We start from the raw sequence: 17,491 nt of genomic DNA on the forward strand, positions 1-17,491 counted from the left end.
CCTGATTATCTACACATTGGACCTGTTCAGGAGAATGGAAATGTACAGATATAAATGTATTGTGTAGATCAAATATGATCTACGGTCAGATAGATTTAAAAAGTCTTGGAAATTGTGTGTGCTATATTCATTTTATTTATATCTGCAACATGCAGTTCCAGATAAAGCCCTGCCAATAGTTGATGGCTGCCAATCCAATAGTTTCTGAGAAGTCACTTCCTGAGATTAAAAAAAAAAAGTAGTTGCGTTCTGAGATCTATATTTAAATAGTTTGAAAAAGTAGTAACTTTCTGAGATCTGTTTTCAAATAGTTAAAAAGTTGTAATTATTGGGGATCTGTATTCAAATAGTTGTAGTCACCTCCAAAGTAGCTATTTGTTCCTACCCAAAAATGGTTTACTTTCCACAAAGCATATTTAAAACTATAGTTATCCCAGGTCTGTGAATGAACCCAGAACAGAGTGCGATGGAGAGGAGTGGTTGATGGCCTATGCTCCCTGGGGAGTCTCCCCTGAAATCGAATAAGAAGATTGCTATCCCATCCTTTACCCCTTTTTGAGGAATTTGGTCTACTGAAATGGGTAGAAAGGTTTAGTAGTGACCCTTGCCGTCCTCCACAGTCCATTTTAGGTGTGATATGTTTTGTCTTATATTACCTGTAAAGCATTCAGCATAGCTACACTTCATTAGTCCAAACACGCAATATGTCTCAAAAGTGAGAAGGTACTTTGAACTTGCAAACTCGATTGTGTGTTTTTGATGTCTAGCTCAACGATGTGTCCGACATTAAATGTCTTTACCTTCAAATATATAATTTTGATAGCTGGAAATTCTTCTCACCCCATAGCATAGGTAATTGATGTAGTCATATTTTTGTAATGGTCTACAAAGGAACTGACATTTTGCCCAACATATCAAAGGGGTTGTGGGCGTTAGCCGCTCTTTGATGTAAAATACTTCCAATAGAAACCTGGCAATTAGCAATAACGAAAGTTATGCAACAGAGATCAGATGGCAAGGATAATGATCAAGACATGGCCAAATGGATACTGAGGACAAATACTCAGGAGAGAATAATTGATTTTGGAATCGGGACTAAATTACAGTATGAACTAGTTTGACAGTATTGATGCCCCCCCCCCCCAAATGTAGGATCTTAATTTGAGTCGGTTTCCTACAGCAGGAAAATAATCCTGAAACAATAGGAAATGTGAATTATTATGTGGATTATAATTAATGGATATATTTGTAGGCGTTTTTCGTAAAGGAAAATCAAGTGGAAATTAAAAACTTTAGAAGCCTTTTAAAACCTCAAATACAATACAAGTTTTAAATGTCCTGAAAAGGTTGATCAAATTAAAATCCTACATCGGTAGGAGTCAAAAATGAACTTCTCTTTGTCCTAATTTAGGGGGTAATAAGATACGTTTACTGACCGCAAAAAAAAAAAAGACAGTCATAGCAAATGCTCGCTTCGTATTATGCAAATCAGATATTCTAGAGGCCATATTGACTCAGACTTCCTACTGAATCATAGCTGAATGTATTGTATTTCTTAAGATCATTTTGCAGATGGGCTCTTTGCCAATAAACACAATGAACGTCGGAGTGCATGAGAGTCATCCAAGTCAGTAGGTGTTGGACCATAGGGGCCTTTTGTGCTTTTTGGCGCTACGTGTGTAAGCCAACATGCTTCGGCCCTGCGAAGATAAAATCAAGCTGTGAAGACACGGGAGGTGTCAAATGTAATCAATGGGAGATTCTTTGGATAAGGGCATGAGCTGAGCAAACAGTTAGAATCTCAATTCACTGTGGCTTGCATCAGGGAAGTGAGCCCCTGAGCGATGGTTCTCCTGCATAGGGATTTGCTGATTATCACTTCAATAGGCGTATTAAACAGGGCGGAAGTGTGATTTTAAGATGAAAACATGTCCGGGTGCTCCCTAGAGGAAGCCTTCCCTCTTCACCTTCCTTTCCTCCCTGATCATTTCATTGATAGCGCTTGACGCTTGGCAGAACCTTTATCTGTTGAGGAAGCCGGTGTGGATTGGAAAGTGAGGGGTGGAGAGAGGGATGTGAGGGAGGTGTTTGAGAGGTAGTTAGCAAGCACAACTGTTTCTGTCAGCTTGACCTTTCGAATCAGACCAGGGCTTGAACCTGCTTCACCTCTGGGGATGCCATGGGAGCCGATGCCACCTGAATGCAGAGCGCCGCCCTAAAATAGCTTTTGACGAGCTCCGTGCCAGCCACCTGGGGAGCGGGCTCCAGATACGACGTGTCGCACAGGAGGATGGGCGCATCTGGTTCAATGGAAACGCCAAATAAATACACAAAGGCAAAGAGAGGGGGAGGAGGAAGAAAACACATCAACGTAGGAAGAACTCCTGTTAGAAGAGAGAAGAGAGAAGATGGGAGCAGGAGAAGTTGTGACTTACGCAGTCTGTACATCTCTGATAACCAGGGAGAGTGACAGTGAGAAAATTAGAGGCCAGAGTTCACTTCAGGGATAGGGGAATGCCTGGGGACCACAAATCCTTACTAGCAAGAATTAGGTATAGCTAACCGGTCTAAGATTATATATTCTGATAGGCAATATAACAAACTAGACCATGAATGGCAACTGGCCCCCAATTTGTAGGCCCGAAGATCAACACAAGGTGCAATTTCAAAATTAAAAGGGCTTAGGGCCCCCAAAAGGCTCTGTATGGATGTGGGTATGCAGACTCACGAGTCACTGCGGCCCCTCATGACGAGTTCAGATTTATTTGTTGCCCCCACCTCCATCAAAGTTGCCCATCCCTGTACTAGACCATAATACTTCATTATAATAGTACAGTAGTTAGTAGGATAATATATTATATATTTGTATAACTAAGTGTAATACAAGTTGGTACATTATATGGGTGATTCTACAAAAGTGTGTAAATTGCTGTCCCACCCCAAAAATATATTATAAGTCTCCAAACTTATACTACAGTATGTTCTAATTCAATCCAAGGCAATAACAAACATATTATTAAATCAATTTAGTACAAAGTCCTTGTTTATACACCTATTTATATTGAGAGGTGGGTGTTCCAAACCCTGACTCCTAAACTTCATGTAAAAAGATGAAGCAATTAATGATACAACTATTTTTTAACACTATTATTTCAATAGAATATCTCATGTTGTTCTATTATTACATTGAAATATACTAATCTAATTGGTAGTTGTTTTTATATTTTTTATATCTTTCTCTGAAAAATGCTGTCCCCACTTTTGATGTCACTACCAAAAACAAACACTTTAAAAGACTGTTGAATGAATGTGCCTTAAGCCACACCCACAAATATCACCAGGTGATGGGATTGCACCCTTCTCTAGCATGGCCACATGGTGAGTAGTCTGTCTGCAAACATTTAGGAGAAAATTAGTGAGCAAGTTGGTAAATCTTCATGTCATTTCAAGAAGTGTCACTACCGAACATCTAATATATCAAGAAATATGTCAGGTACGGTTTTGGGACAAAAATATATGTTTGCAGGGATGTGCATATGTCCAAATGAAAGATAGCCAGCCATATGTTAGCTATAGGGATTACTTAAAGTCCTAAATAATTCAGAATTGTCCAGACCGAAACGGTCACAACAGAAACAATTGACATCATAGAGATATATAGAGGTCTAATCTTTGTATCTGTGCCATTATGGAGTCTGTGACAGCACGGGCAGCACCATTGAGGCTATCCCCATTTTAAAGTTGCATGCATCATGCAACTAAGCTACAGAGCACCACCATGTGGGTAGTGGACAAATGCACACTTCCGGTGTATAGTATTGAGATGCATAGCCAGCAGGAGGGCTCCAACCCTCCAAGAGCCCAAACATTGATATCTATTTGGCCAAAACATAGATGTCTATAATGTGCTATACTGTACTATACTCTACTGTACTGTATATTGTATACTGTATATTCGCTAAGCAAGAAACATGACGTCCTTTTTCCAGGTCTGGATTGTGCTACTGTTCCAGCAGATAAGGGAGGTTAGGTTGGTTAGGATGAGTCAAGAAGACAAGCATGACCCTGGGACGCTGGTGGAGGAGCTTAATGTGGTTAGAGAAGGTAAGGGAATGAAGCATCAACAACAGATCCCAGAATGCTTGGTGATGAGGGAAAGTAGACAGGACTGTCTGGACACAAATGAGCAGTGATGGGCCTCCACCAGTTCATCGGGGCAGACTGAGGGGGGGAAAGGCATGGGGTGGTAGCAATTTCAGCCCGCGAGCCACGGCTTCTGGAAGGGCCATTTGGCTTGGCCTGCTCTGCCAGCTCCTAATGAGGAACAAGGTGCCAAGTGTGAGCAAATTGACGATGATGGAGCCGCCATCTTGCGAAAAAAGTCTCTGTTGGAAGAATTACACAGCCCACTAATCTAATTGGGCTGCCAAAAAACGAGAGCTCGAAGAAAACCAGCATTTACCGCAATAGGCATCACGCGTCAGGAAAGGTACAGTTGAAGTCGGAAGTTTACATTCACCTTAGCCAAATACATTTAAACTCCATTTTTCACAATTCCTGACATTTAATCCTAGTAAAAATTCCCTGTCGTAGGTCAGTTAGGATCACCACTTTATTTTAAGAATGTGAAATGTCAGAATAATAGTAGAGAGAATAATTTATTTCAGCTTGTATTTATTTAATCACATTCCCAGTGGGTCAGAAGTTTACATACACTGGTAGCATTGCCTTTAAATTGTTTAACTTGGGTCAAATTTTTCGGGTAGCCTTCCACAAGCTTCCCACAATAAGTTGGGTGAATTTTGGCCCATTCCTCCTGACATAGCTGGTGTAACTGAGTCAGGTTTGTAGGCCTCCTTGCTCGCACACGCTTTTTCAGTTCTGCCCACAAATGTTCTATAAGGTTGAGGTCAGGGCTTTGTGATGGCCACTCCAGTACCTTGACTTTGTTGTCCTTAAGCCATTTTGCCACAACTTTGGAAGTATGCTTGGGGGTCATTGTCCATTTGGAAGACCGGTTTGCGACCAAGCTTTAACTTCCTGACTGATGTCTTGAGATGTTGCTTCAATATATCCACATAATTTTCCTTCCTCATGATGTCATCTATTTTGTGAAGTGCACCAGTCCCTCCTGCAGCAAAGCACCCACATAGCATGATGCTGCCACCCCCGTGCTTCACGGTTGGGATGGCGTTCTTCGCCTTGCAAGAATTCCCCTTTTTCCTCCAAACATAACGATGGTCATTATGTCCAAACAGTTCTATTTTTGTTTCATCAGACCAGAGGATATTCCTCCAAAAAATATGATCTTTGTCCCCCTGTGCAGTTGCAAACCGTAGTCTGGCTTTTTTATGGCGGTTTTGGAGCAGTGGCTTCTTCCTTGCTGAGCGGCCTTTCAGGTTATGTCGATATAGGACTAGTTTTACTGTGGATATAGATACGTTTGTACCTGTTTCCTCCAGCATCTTCACAAGGTCCTTTACTATTGTTCTGGGATTGATTTGCACTTTTCGCACCAAAGTACATTCATCTCTAGGAGACAGAACGCGTCTACTTCCTGAGCGTTATGACGGCTGCGTGGTCCCATGTTGTTTATACTTGCATACTATTGTTTGTACAGATGAACGTGGTACCTTCAGGCATTTGGAAATTGGAAAAGGATGAACCAGACTTGTGGAGGTCTACAATTTTTTTTCTGAGGTCTTGGCTGATTTCTTTAGATTTTTCCATGATGTCAAGCAAAGAGGCACGGAGTTTGAAGGTAGGCCTTGAAATACATCCACAGGTAAACCTCCAATTGACTCAAATGATGTCAATTAGCTTATCAGAAGCTTCTAAAGCCATGACATAATTTTCTGGAATTATCCAAGCTGTTTATAAGCACAGTCAACTTAGTGTATGTAAGCTTCTGACCCACTGGAATTGTGATACAGTGAATTATAAGTCAAATAATCTGTCTGTAAACAATTGTTGGAAAAATTACTTGTGTCATGCACAAAGTAGATGTCCTAACCGACTTGCCAAAACAATAGTTTTTTAACAAGAAATTTGTGGAGTGGTTGAAAAACGGGTTTTAATGACTCCAACCTAAGTGTATGTAAACTTCTGACTTCAACTGCACATTTATCTTGTGCGTGGCAGCACCTTCCTGAGATAGGTTAACTTGATTCCACTGTTTGGAACCAACATAATCTTGTCCAGACCCTATAGCTGGAGGCAAAGTTGCTTTTTGTGATGTGTTTATTCCAGGCTGGCAGACTCCTCTGATTTATACCTGAAAATATATGGTGTTAACAAGAGAAAAACATGTTTTTATCGCAGCTTTATAAAATGCTTTAAATAGTGTACCTTACCATATTTTATGAAACCAAGGCTCTTGATTATTTGCTTTCAATAGCTGAGGTAAGTCAATCACTATGATAATACAACCAAACCATTGCATACAGTACACTGTATGGAAATAGGTAATTTTATTTTCCATACTTTCAACTTCCTGAATCAGAGACACTCATCTAAGTGTCTTCATCTTTTAACCTCATCTTTGTCTCTGGCACATACAGTATACTGTACGACTTTACTCCCCCAGACTGCTCTGATCTCTCCCTTAACAGCTCGCCCGTCCTTCTGATCGGTCTCTCACTCATTCATCATCTCTCACGACACTCATATCTTTCCCCCACAACATCGTCCAGTGTTTTCTTCATCCTGCATTTCCCCCCCAAGGTTTTTGCTTTCTGTATCTGTCTACCACCGTCTAGCCCACCACCATCACCACCACAGTTTTGTGCATATATATCCTATTAAATTACATGGTTTTGTGCATCTCACTACCATTCTCTTTCTATTTTCCTCTAGTCTAACTTGACTTCACTCGCCGCACCCCGTGTCTTACCGTTAGTATCACTCTCAATCTATTCACCTGCACCACCCTTTCTCCCACCTTAGTTCGTAGTCCCCCATTTAGGTTCTAATCTAGAGGCTGACTTTCTAACACACCCGTAACACAGGCCTTTTAAATCCTCTGAAATATTTAGTTCCTACAGGCTTGTCTCATTGTTCCCTCTATTACTACCCTCCTTTTTCCCTTTTTTTTGTGCGCATGAAAGTTTCATTAGGTTTCATCAAAACTTGCCTTCACTCTCTTCATTTTGGTCCCTCTCTCTCTTTCTTTTATTCATAAATTCATTATGTTCTATCGCTCTCCTTTCTTAATGTGATTCATCTTTTTCATGGAGACTGGTTTAAGCAGCGGTTTCCCGGCAAGAATGTATTAGCCGAGGAAGTAATACAAACATCAAATAAGTTTGAGTTGTGGAGAGAGAGAGAGAGAGAGAGAGAGAGAGAGAGAGAGAGAGAGAGAGAGAGAGAGAGAGAGAGAGAGAGAGAGAGAGAGAGAGAGAGAGAGAGAGAGAGAGAGAGAGAGAGAGAGAGAGAGAGAGAGAGAGAGGAGAGAGAGAGAGAGAGAGAGAGAGAGAGAGAGAGAGGAGAGAGAGAGAGAGAGAGAGAGAGAGAGAGAGAGAGAGAGAGAGAGAGAGAGAGAGAGAGAGAGAGAGAGAGAGAGAGAGAGAGAGAGAGAGAGAGAGAGAGAGAGAGAGAGAGAGAGAGAGAGAGAGATTCTGTAGAACATGAAAGGATGGCAGGCTCAAGAGAGCATGTTCTTTTTGGTTGGTCGGTACACTATCCCTTATATGCGGTGAAAGGACAGTGGTGTGGCAGACAATAGCCTCTCTTGGAGGCATTGTTACTAGTTAGAAGTACTCTGAAGGCATGTCTTACATTTTTCCTCTCTCAGTGATGGTTGCAAACCTTCGAAAACTCCAGGGGAGCTCAACATAAGGCAGGACATGAACCATCCGTCTAACAGCTATCTTTACACTGGTATTACTGGCATATGCCGCTAAGTTAACTGTCAACATAACAGCAGCCATGATGGGTGATCAGTGTTCGTCAATGTGACGTATGCAGCTGCATGCAAACTAACAATGATCTAGCTGATCTAGCTTACAAACTAGCCTTAATCTAGGTCTGAGTGCCATGACTACTTCATTTCACAACCCTGTGATTATTACTGCTTATTATAATGGTTATGTCATACTTATAACAGTGTAATAACAGCTTTATAAATGCATATTCAAGGAAAGTGTTCCTGACTCGTCCTGCTCTGTCAATAGGCCTTTGTCAACTGACTCCTTTCCCTCATGCTGACACAAAAACACCAGAAGACCCTCCTTGTTGTTTTAAATGATTAAATATATGTTTATATCAAACAGCTGTCTGATCTTTAGTTCTCCCTGTGGCACCTCTGATGCAATTCGACATCACTACTTCCACTCCCCGCATACCATCCAGCATGCTTCACACATAGATAACTCCAGCATCGTAAGGAGACACACATAGTCTGCGTCCCAAATGGCACCCTAGTCTTTCAACTAGGGCTCATATGGCTCTGATGAAAAGTAGTGCACTAAGTAGGGTGCCATTTTGGACGTATCCACATAGATATATTCCCACATACTATATCAGTATCAATATTGGAGCAACAGAGTCAAAAGCCTAGCCATGATGGTATGTCACCCGGTTGCATCATGTCCTGACTGGCTGCCTCTACCTTTGAAGGGTTCTGTCCAAACAGACTCCGTTTCCCTCTCTCTCAGCCCCTCAGCCCCATTATCATCTCTGAGAACATGCTGGAGTGAGTGTGTTAGAGTGTGACCCAAAAACTAAGTGACACCTCCGTATGCTGTTGGTCTTTTCAGCTCTTTTTCCCTCTGACAGGTGACAATGGCTGCCTTGCAAGCTCGGGCTAACATCAACCGGTGTCATAGCAATGTCAAGTGTGCACTGAAATATTCCGGAGAGCATGTGTTTGTTGTTGACAGCTTGGTTACAATAGCCACACTAGAAATGCATGCCCAATACAGAGCTCCACTCTGAATGGTTTGCAAGTGTGGAAATGGGAACAGGGCCATAGTCAAAGCTGGGAAATGGTAAGACAGCCTTTGATTATGGTAGATGCTTTATGAGTTATAAAGGTAAACAGAGAAGGCGTTCTGTTGTTCGGAGTGCTTAGCCGCCCCATGATACTTCCGCACTTCAACACACAGCTAACTGTCTATATTAGAACAGGTGTTAATGAATCTTCGGAGACCTATGCAAATGGATGAAATAAAAACAACTCATCCTTGTTTTATCGCCAGTGTGTTCTTTAAAGTTTTTATCTCCAGCGTGTGTTTGTGTGTAGTCATGTCTGTCTGTCTGTCTGTCTGTCTGTCTGTCTGTCTGTCTGTCTGTCTGTCTGTCTGTCTGTCTGTCTGTCTGTCTGTCTGTCTGTCTCTGCGTGTATACCTGAATGTATATGCTTGTGTGTGTACAGTGGGGCAAAAAAGTATTTAGTCAGCCACCAATTGTGCAAGTTCTCCCACTTAAAAGATGAGAGGCCTGTAATTTTCATCATAGGTACACGTCAACTATGACAGACAAATTGAGAAAAAAAAATCCAGAAAATCCCATTGTAGGATTTTTAATGAATTTATTTGCAAATTATGGTGGAAAATAAGTATTTGGTCACCTACAAACAAGCAAGATTTCTGGCTCTCACAGACCTGTAACTTCTTCTTTAAGAGGCTCCTCTGTCCTCCACTCGTTACCTGTATTAATGGCACCTGTTTGAACTTGTTATCAGTATAAAAGACAACTGTCCACAACCTCAAACAGTCACACTCCAAACTTCACAATGGCCAAGACCAAAGAGCTGTCAAAGGACACCAAAAACAAAATTGTAGACCTGCACCAGGCTGGGAAGACTGAATCTGCAACAGGTAAGCAGCTTGGTTTGAAGAAATCAACTGTGGGAGCAATTATTAGGAAATGGAAGACATACAAGACCACTGATAATCTCCCTCGATCTGGGGCTCCATGCAAGATCTCACCCCGTGGGGTCAAAATGATCACAAGAACGGTGAGCAAAAATCCCAGAACCACACGGGGGGACCTAGTGAATGACCTGCTGAGAGCTGGGACCAAAGTAACAAAGCCAACCATCAGTAACACACTACGCCGCCAGGGACTCAAATCCTGCAGTGCGAGACGTGTCCCCCTGCTTAAGCCAGTACATGTCCAGGCCCGTCTGAAGTGCATTTGGATGATCCAGAAGAGGATTGGGAGAATGTCATATGGTCAGATGAAACCAAAATATAACTTTTTGGTAAAAACTCAACTCGTCATGTTTGGAGGACAAAGAATGCTGAGTTGCATCCAAAGAACACCATACCTACTGTGAAGCATGGGGGTTGGAAACATCATGCTTTGGGGCTGTTTTTCTGCAAAGGGACCAGGACGACTGATCCGTGTAAAGGAAAGAATGAATGGGGCCATGTATCGTCAGATTTTGAGTGAAACCCTCCTTCCATCAGCAAGGGCATTGAAGATGAAACGTGGCTGGGTCTTTCAGCATGACAATGATCCCAAACACACCGCCCGGGCAACGAAGGAGTGGCTTCGTAGGAAGCATTTCAAGGTCCTGGAGTGGCCTAGCCAGTCTCCAGATCTCAACCCCATAGAAAATATTTGGAGGGAGTTGAAAGTCTGTGTTGCCCAGCGACAGCCCCAAAACATCACTGCTCTAGAGGAGATCTGCGTGGAGGAATGGGCCAAAATACCAGCAACAGTGTGTGAAAACCTTGTGAAGACTTACAGAAAACGTTTGACCTGTGTCATTGCCAACAAAGGGTATATAACAAAGTATTGAGAAACTTTTGTTATTGACCAAATACTTATTTTCCACCATCATATGCCAATAAATTCATTAAAAATCCTACAATGTGATTTTCTGGATTTTTTTTCTATTTTTGTCTGTCATAGTTGACGTGTACCTATGATGAAAATTACAGGCCTCTCTCATCTTTTTAAGTGGGAGAACTTGCACAATTGGTGGCTGACTAAATACTTTTTTTCCCCACTGTATATGGGTGCGTGCATGCATGTGTTTATGTGTGAGTTAGAGTGTATACAATATAAGTATGCGTGTGCTTCTGTTTACTGTTTGAAAGCAGTTCAAGTCTGGATGGAGAGACAAGCACATCTGGATCTGAACTACCCATATGAGACTCACTGTGAGAGACTATGAACCAGCTACAGCGAGCATATACTGCCAAAATGGTAACAGCCCCATGCCTCTATACCGGTGCCAAACCTCTTTCATTTTAGTGAACAAAATGTCCATCGCCAAGGAAGATATCCACAATTACAATTACAAAGCCAAACCTTTAACTTTAATGAGTGCACCAAACCCAGGCCCCTTACACACACTAAATACCTACTATCTTTACACATTAATTTCACTACTGCTTCTTCTTCATTTGATTTAATATTCAAGGTGGAGGGAACTTAACGCTTGCCTCAGGTTGTTATGAAAGCATAACCGGCTCTTCCTGGAAAGCGGTTGAAACAAGAGGTCCTGTATCAATTAACGTTTCCAATTAAATACAGGTACAATGTATCCAGAGGCCGGGATAATTATTTATTTCAAATTAGGTTGCTCCGTTAATTGGTGCGCCCTATTGCATTATCCCAAGTGATGGCAAAACATGCAACAAACTAAAGTGAGCGTTCAACATTCTAACGAGGTAGAGAACCTATTCCCCGACTCAGGTAGCAACCACTGATTGAAGAGGGAGAGAAAGTGAGAGAAGTGGTGAGAGAGAGAGAGAGAGAGAGAGAAAGTAAGAAAGATAGAGAAGGAGATATTTTGAAGAAGCACATTTAAAATGGATTTGTAGGGAGAATGAGGAGGAAGGTGAGAAATTGATGGATAGCCATAGAGATGGTGACAGAGGTGGAGAGAGAGAAAAAGTGTGAGATAGTGAATGAAAGAAGGAATGTCAGACATAGAGATGCATAGAGTGCCTAAAGTCTATTTATCCCTTGCACAGTCTTCATATTTTGCTGTCTTCAAATGTAATCTAAAATGAATTAAACTGCTAATTTTTCCTACTGATGTACACAACCTACTCCACATTTTGAAATTAAAAGCACAATTATAGAAGATTGTCCAAATAAATAAAAAAGGAAGATGTCTTGATTGTGTATGTCTTCACACCCCAGAGTTAATACTGAATAGAAGCACCTTTGGCAGACATTACAACTGCGAATAATATTGAATAAGATTCTACCATAGACTTAGTTAGACATCTCTTCTTTGTATCCGTCCTAATATGGCATCAGTGACAGCATGAAACTGAAACTGAAAGGGTGCATACTGCCACCTTGAGTATGTTATTTGAACAGGTTGGTGATTTACTGCCACCTGCAGTTATGGAACGTTTGCTCATGAGTATAATTCATTGGCTGATCCCTCCTGATGACCTGGATGAAATTATGTGATCCTTCCTTAACCCATAAACAGTCCCACCCAGTTATTTAAAAATGGGGAAATTCCTCAATGGCGCTGCCCATGCTAGAACTGGTTTTGGGGCACTAGAGATGTCTATCTAAATCTATGTATGTTACCACCTTTTCACAACTCTTAAGGCAACATAGCTCAGTAAATATGGTTGGGAATCATTGAATAACAGCAATATTCAAACATTGTCTTTGATTTTTAAGCAGATGTAAGTCAGGACTGAGACTGCACCCTTCAGGAACACTCAACACCTATTGGAAAGCAATTATGGTGTGTCTATAGCATTAAAATGTGCGTAATTGTTCCGCTGAAAATAAAACTATCCCAAGGTTAGGTATTCAGAAGACTGAGCCAGGGTTGTCCTCTAACCTTTCATATTGCTTTTGATTCTGACAAACTCTCCCTGCCGGTGACAAGTATATCCATAACATGATGCTGCCACCACAATACTTTAAAATACAGAGGGTCAACAACATTGCATTTAGTCCACATTAGTGGCCTGTATGACAAAGTGAGAAGAAGGAAGCCTGTGTTAAAAAATTCACTCCAAATCATCCACTCTGTTTGCAACAAGGCTGTTAAGTAATACTGCAAGACAACAAGGCAAATAAGTCAGCTTGTTGGACTTAAATAAAAAAACAACAGAGTGGGCAGTTTGTCAGGATCAAAAGAGAAATATACAAGGAGCAAATATAGAAGTAGTGAAAAGTTAGAGGAAAACCCGGCTCAGTCTTCTAACAAACCTAACCTTGGGATAGTTTTATTTTTCATCTGGAAAATGACACAAAGTTTGATGTCAAAGATACACCAGAATGGCTTTCCAACAGGAGGTTGGTGGCACCTTAATTGGGGAGGATGGCTGGAGCAGATAATGGCTGGAGCAGAATGAGTGGAATGGTATCAAATAAATCAAACACATGGTTTCCATGTGTTTGATGCCATTCCGTTTGCTCTGTTACAGACATTATTATGAGCCGTCCTCCCCTCAGCAGCCTCCACTGCTTTCCAAGAGTGTGCCTGAGTGGTCATAGTTTTGGATATTGCTGTGAATATAGCAAATGATTCCCAACCAAATTTACTGAGATTGAGCAATTTTGCCAAAACTATGGATATATGTTGCCCTAAGAGTTGTGCAAAGTTGGTAGAACCTTATTCAAAATCATTCACAGCTGTAAGTATTAAGTTTAACTATGAAGATATATTTTGTATTTGGAACATTTTCTATAAATTTCTATAAATGTGGAGTAGGTTGTGTAGATAGGTAGTAAAAATATTAATCTATTTGCTTTTTAGATAAAATTTCACTAGCGACTGTATGTGGACAGATTCATGTGGGTTTAAGCCACTGTATAGCTACTGTAGAACCAATCAAGAGAAAGGAAGACAGTATGGAGTCCATGGACCAGAAGTATTCTGTATAATACAGGATATCGTCCAATAACTTTTTCTCCTCTGACCCTAACAGGAAGAGTCAAAGTCTCTTAAACAGGTGGAACATTGGAACTCCATGCTCAAGAGAAAAACCAACACTTTTCTACGTCAGAAAGATACAAACATGAACCATTGACAAAACATTTTAGGCTACATTTGTAGGAAATAGATAGACCATCCAAAAAAGACCAAGGTACAGTTAAAAGGCCTTGCATATGACAGTTAAAAAGCCTTACGATATGAACTCTTAATACTATCCGAGAACAGGCTAGATTCTTCTGCTTCTTCACAAGCTAGAACCAACCTGAAATGAATCTCTCCAATCCATTCAAAGAGGAATATCCACAACGTAAGAGTATCACAGCGTCTTGAGATCTGTCACCTCTCAATGTGTTTTGCCTGACAGTCTATAAACACCCAGATAACAGTAACTCACATATTGTTGCATAATACAAGCAATAAAGAGAAGTGTCCGCCGTTTCATCTGGGCTGCATTGAAAAGCTCAGTAAGACACAAAGACTGTGGAATAAGTAGTCTTTGAGCACCGCTTTGATTCTTTTATCATTGCAGCTCTGAAGACCCATTTCATAATCATCAATCCTTCTCAGCTTTATGTGTGGGTGAGCGTCAAAACGGAACTGGCCTAGAATGTACTGTACCTAGATGGAGTTACCCGAGTATGTATGAGAATGCGAGTGACTGTGTGTGTCTGTGTGTGTGTGTTTGTGCATGCCTGTAAACAAGTGTTTGTACACATGTGTGTGGGTGTGTGTCTGCACGGTGTTCTTGAGGCAACAAGTGAGCAATTGCACAGAGCACAAGGCTGCTAAACTTCTCCAGGGATACATGAAACATATAATCTAAGTCATCAGAAACAAGACGCTCAACTTTGAAGGTTATCTTTAAAGCTGTTCCTAATCAAATATAATTATTTACCCAAAAAGGGGGAGATGAGATGGAGGCAAGTTTTTCTTTTACTGATCTCACGCATAATTAGCATTTCCGAGTTCTTCTGTCTGTGTTACACAAATATATAAAAATATGTGATATCCACTTTCACACAGTATTCAGCTGTACACTGCACACATTTTACATTTACGTTTTAGTCATTTAGCAGACACTCTTATCCAGAGCGACTTACAGTTAGTGCATTCATCTTAAGATAGCTAGGTTGGACAACCACATATCACAGCAAGTACATTTTTCCTCAATAAAGGAGCATTCAGCAAAGTTAGAGCTAGTAGGGTTCTGTGTGGGTGGGACCAGTGGACTCAATAGGCTGAGTGAATGGGGAGCAGATGTCGTCGACCTTCTCTTCAAAGTGGTTGATAAAGTTGTCCGCAGAGAGGGAGGCGGAGGAGAATTGAGGAGGGAGGAGAAAGTGGAAGTGTTTCCGACAGTTAGAGGTTGACGCTTGAAATTTAGAGTGATAGAAAGTGACTTTAGCAGTCGATACAGAGGAAGAGAATGTAGAGAGGAGGGAGTGAAAGGATGATAGGTCCTCCAGAAGTTTAGTTTTCCTCCATTTTCGCTCAGCTGCCTACAGCCCTTTTCTGTAAGCTCGCAATGAGGAGAGGGCCGAGCCGGGACAGTCTGAGTCATGGGATGCAGAAAGGGAGGAGAGTTGGGTTGAAGAGGCAGAATCAGGAGAGAAGGATTTAGCATAAGGGAGAGATGATAGGATAGAAGAGGAGAGCACAGTGGGAGAGAGAGAGCAAAGATTGAGACAGCACATGACCATCTGGGTAGGGGCTGAGTGGCTAGGCTTGGAGGAAAGGGAGACAGAAAAGGAAACAAAGTAGTGATCAGAGAACTGGAAGGGGGTTGCAGTGAGATTACTAGGTGAACAGCCTCTAGTAAAGTTTAAGGTAAAGTGTATTGCCTGCCTTGTGAGTGGGAGGGGACTGGGAAAGGGTGAGGTCGAAAGATGCAAGGAGGTGAAAGAGAGAGTTAGAACTAAATGAATTGAAGACAAACATCGGTTGAAGTCGCCAAGTACGAAGAGCGGTGAGCCATCATCAGGAAATGACCTTATCAAGGTGTCAAGCTTATAGAGGAACTCTCTAAGGGCACCTGGTGGGCGATAGATGACAACAATGTTAAGCTTGAGTGGATAAGTGACAGTGCCAGCATGGAATTCAAAATGACGAGATGGACAAGTGAGAGAGGGAGAAAAGAGAAAATCTCCACTTAGGAGAAATGAGTAGACCTGTGCCACCACCGTGACAACCAGATGCTCTTGGACTATGAACAAAAACTTAGTCAGATGAAGAGAGAGCAGCTGGAAAGGCAGTGTTCTCTGGGGTGACCCATGTCTCCGTCAGGGCCAAAAAGTATTGGGACTGAAGGGCAGCATAGGCTGAGATGAACTCTGCGTTCTTGACCGCAGATCAGCAGTTCCAAATGCTGCCAGAGACCAGGAATTCCACATGGGTTGTGCGCGCAGGGTACACTAAATTAGAAGGGTTCCAGCCAAGGGGTGGGGACCGTCTATAAATCCTCCATGGAGAGGAGCGAACTGCAATAGAAAACACACAGATTTTGCGAAAGCTACAAAATAGTAAAATGAGATCATCGGAAAATAACTAGGTAAGATACTCAAGTGAGAGAGTGGTGTGGAACCCTCCTCTCTTTCCTTCCTCGAATAACTCTGCAGAACAACTCGGCAGAACCGTCTTTGTTTCTGCAACAGTCTTAATTTTGCGACGAGACCACCGCTGACACGGCCGCCGCTGAGAAAACAGGGGAGACTGAAGTACTAACTGCTGCACACTTCCTCGTTGGTTTTGGGTCAAATTCAGGCATAACAGCAACCTCTGACAGAAGTCCTCCACCTGCGAATCCGAGACCATGATTGTTCTTCCATTGTGGGTGTGGTAGCGAAGCAACATTTATTTGCATACAAGAACTGCTCAGGCGTGCTTCACCCACACCGTGCCGAAAGAGATTTGGGATGTATAGTTGCCCTACTCTACTCGCGTCTATGATCCCATCGAAAAGAACAGGAGATCTGTGTTTGATCTCCTGCCTTTGTGCTCTTCAAAGCCAACCATGCAACAATAACAGAAAAGGAAACCTTGAAGCAAAGGTAAGCCATGGTGCCAAAATCGAACGAGCTGTATCGCTCCAAAGAGGGGGCCTGGCAAAAGCGGGTAAAATACACTGGTTGGGGTAGATGGATCAATTCACTTCTGCTTGTCGAGAGAACAACCAAGGAGAAATAGTGCCTGTCTATGTTTAAATACAAAGAGAGAGGATTTACTGTATCCCTCAGCAGACAATAAGCCTGTCATTGACCCTCCTGCAGGGTGTATTGTATGTAATAGTCCTTCACGGGAGGAGATATAGCCTTGAATGCAGAAACCATTTTAATTTTGTCAATAATTTCAGAGAACCACCAGTTCCCTGATTGTTTGATATTTGTGAGTGGGGAGAGATGTCCTCCTTAATACTTGCAGTGGAATTGACGTATTGATTTTAATTCTCAAAAACTAAATAAAAAAGTAATGCTGAGGACATAGCAAATTATTATTATCATTACCGTATAGTTGATTATCAGTGGGGGAATCGCTTCTTTTGTGAAAAGTTCTTGTTACGTTAAAATGCGTATACAGTAGCTGTTCCCAACCTTTTCAGTAGGCATTTCATAAATGTTTCAC

The sequence above is a fragment of the Coregonus clupeaformis genome, chromosome 34, assembly GCF_020615455.1.
Source record: "Coregonus clupeaformis isolate EN_2021a chromosome 34, ASM2061545v1, whole genome shotgun sequence".
NCBI classification, from domain to species: Eukaryota; Metazoa; Chordata; class Actinopteri; order Salmoniformes; family Salmonidae; genus Coregonus; species Coregonus clupeaformis.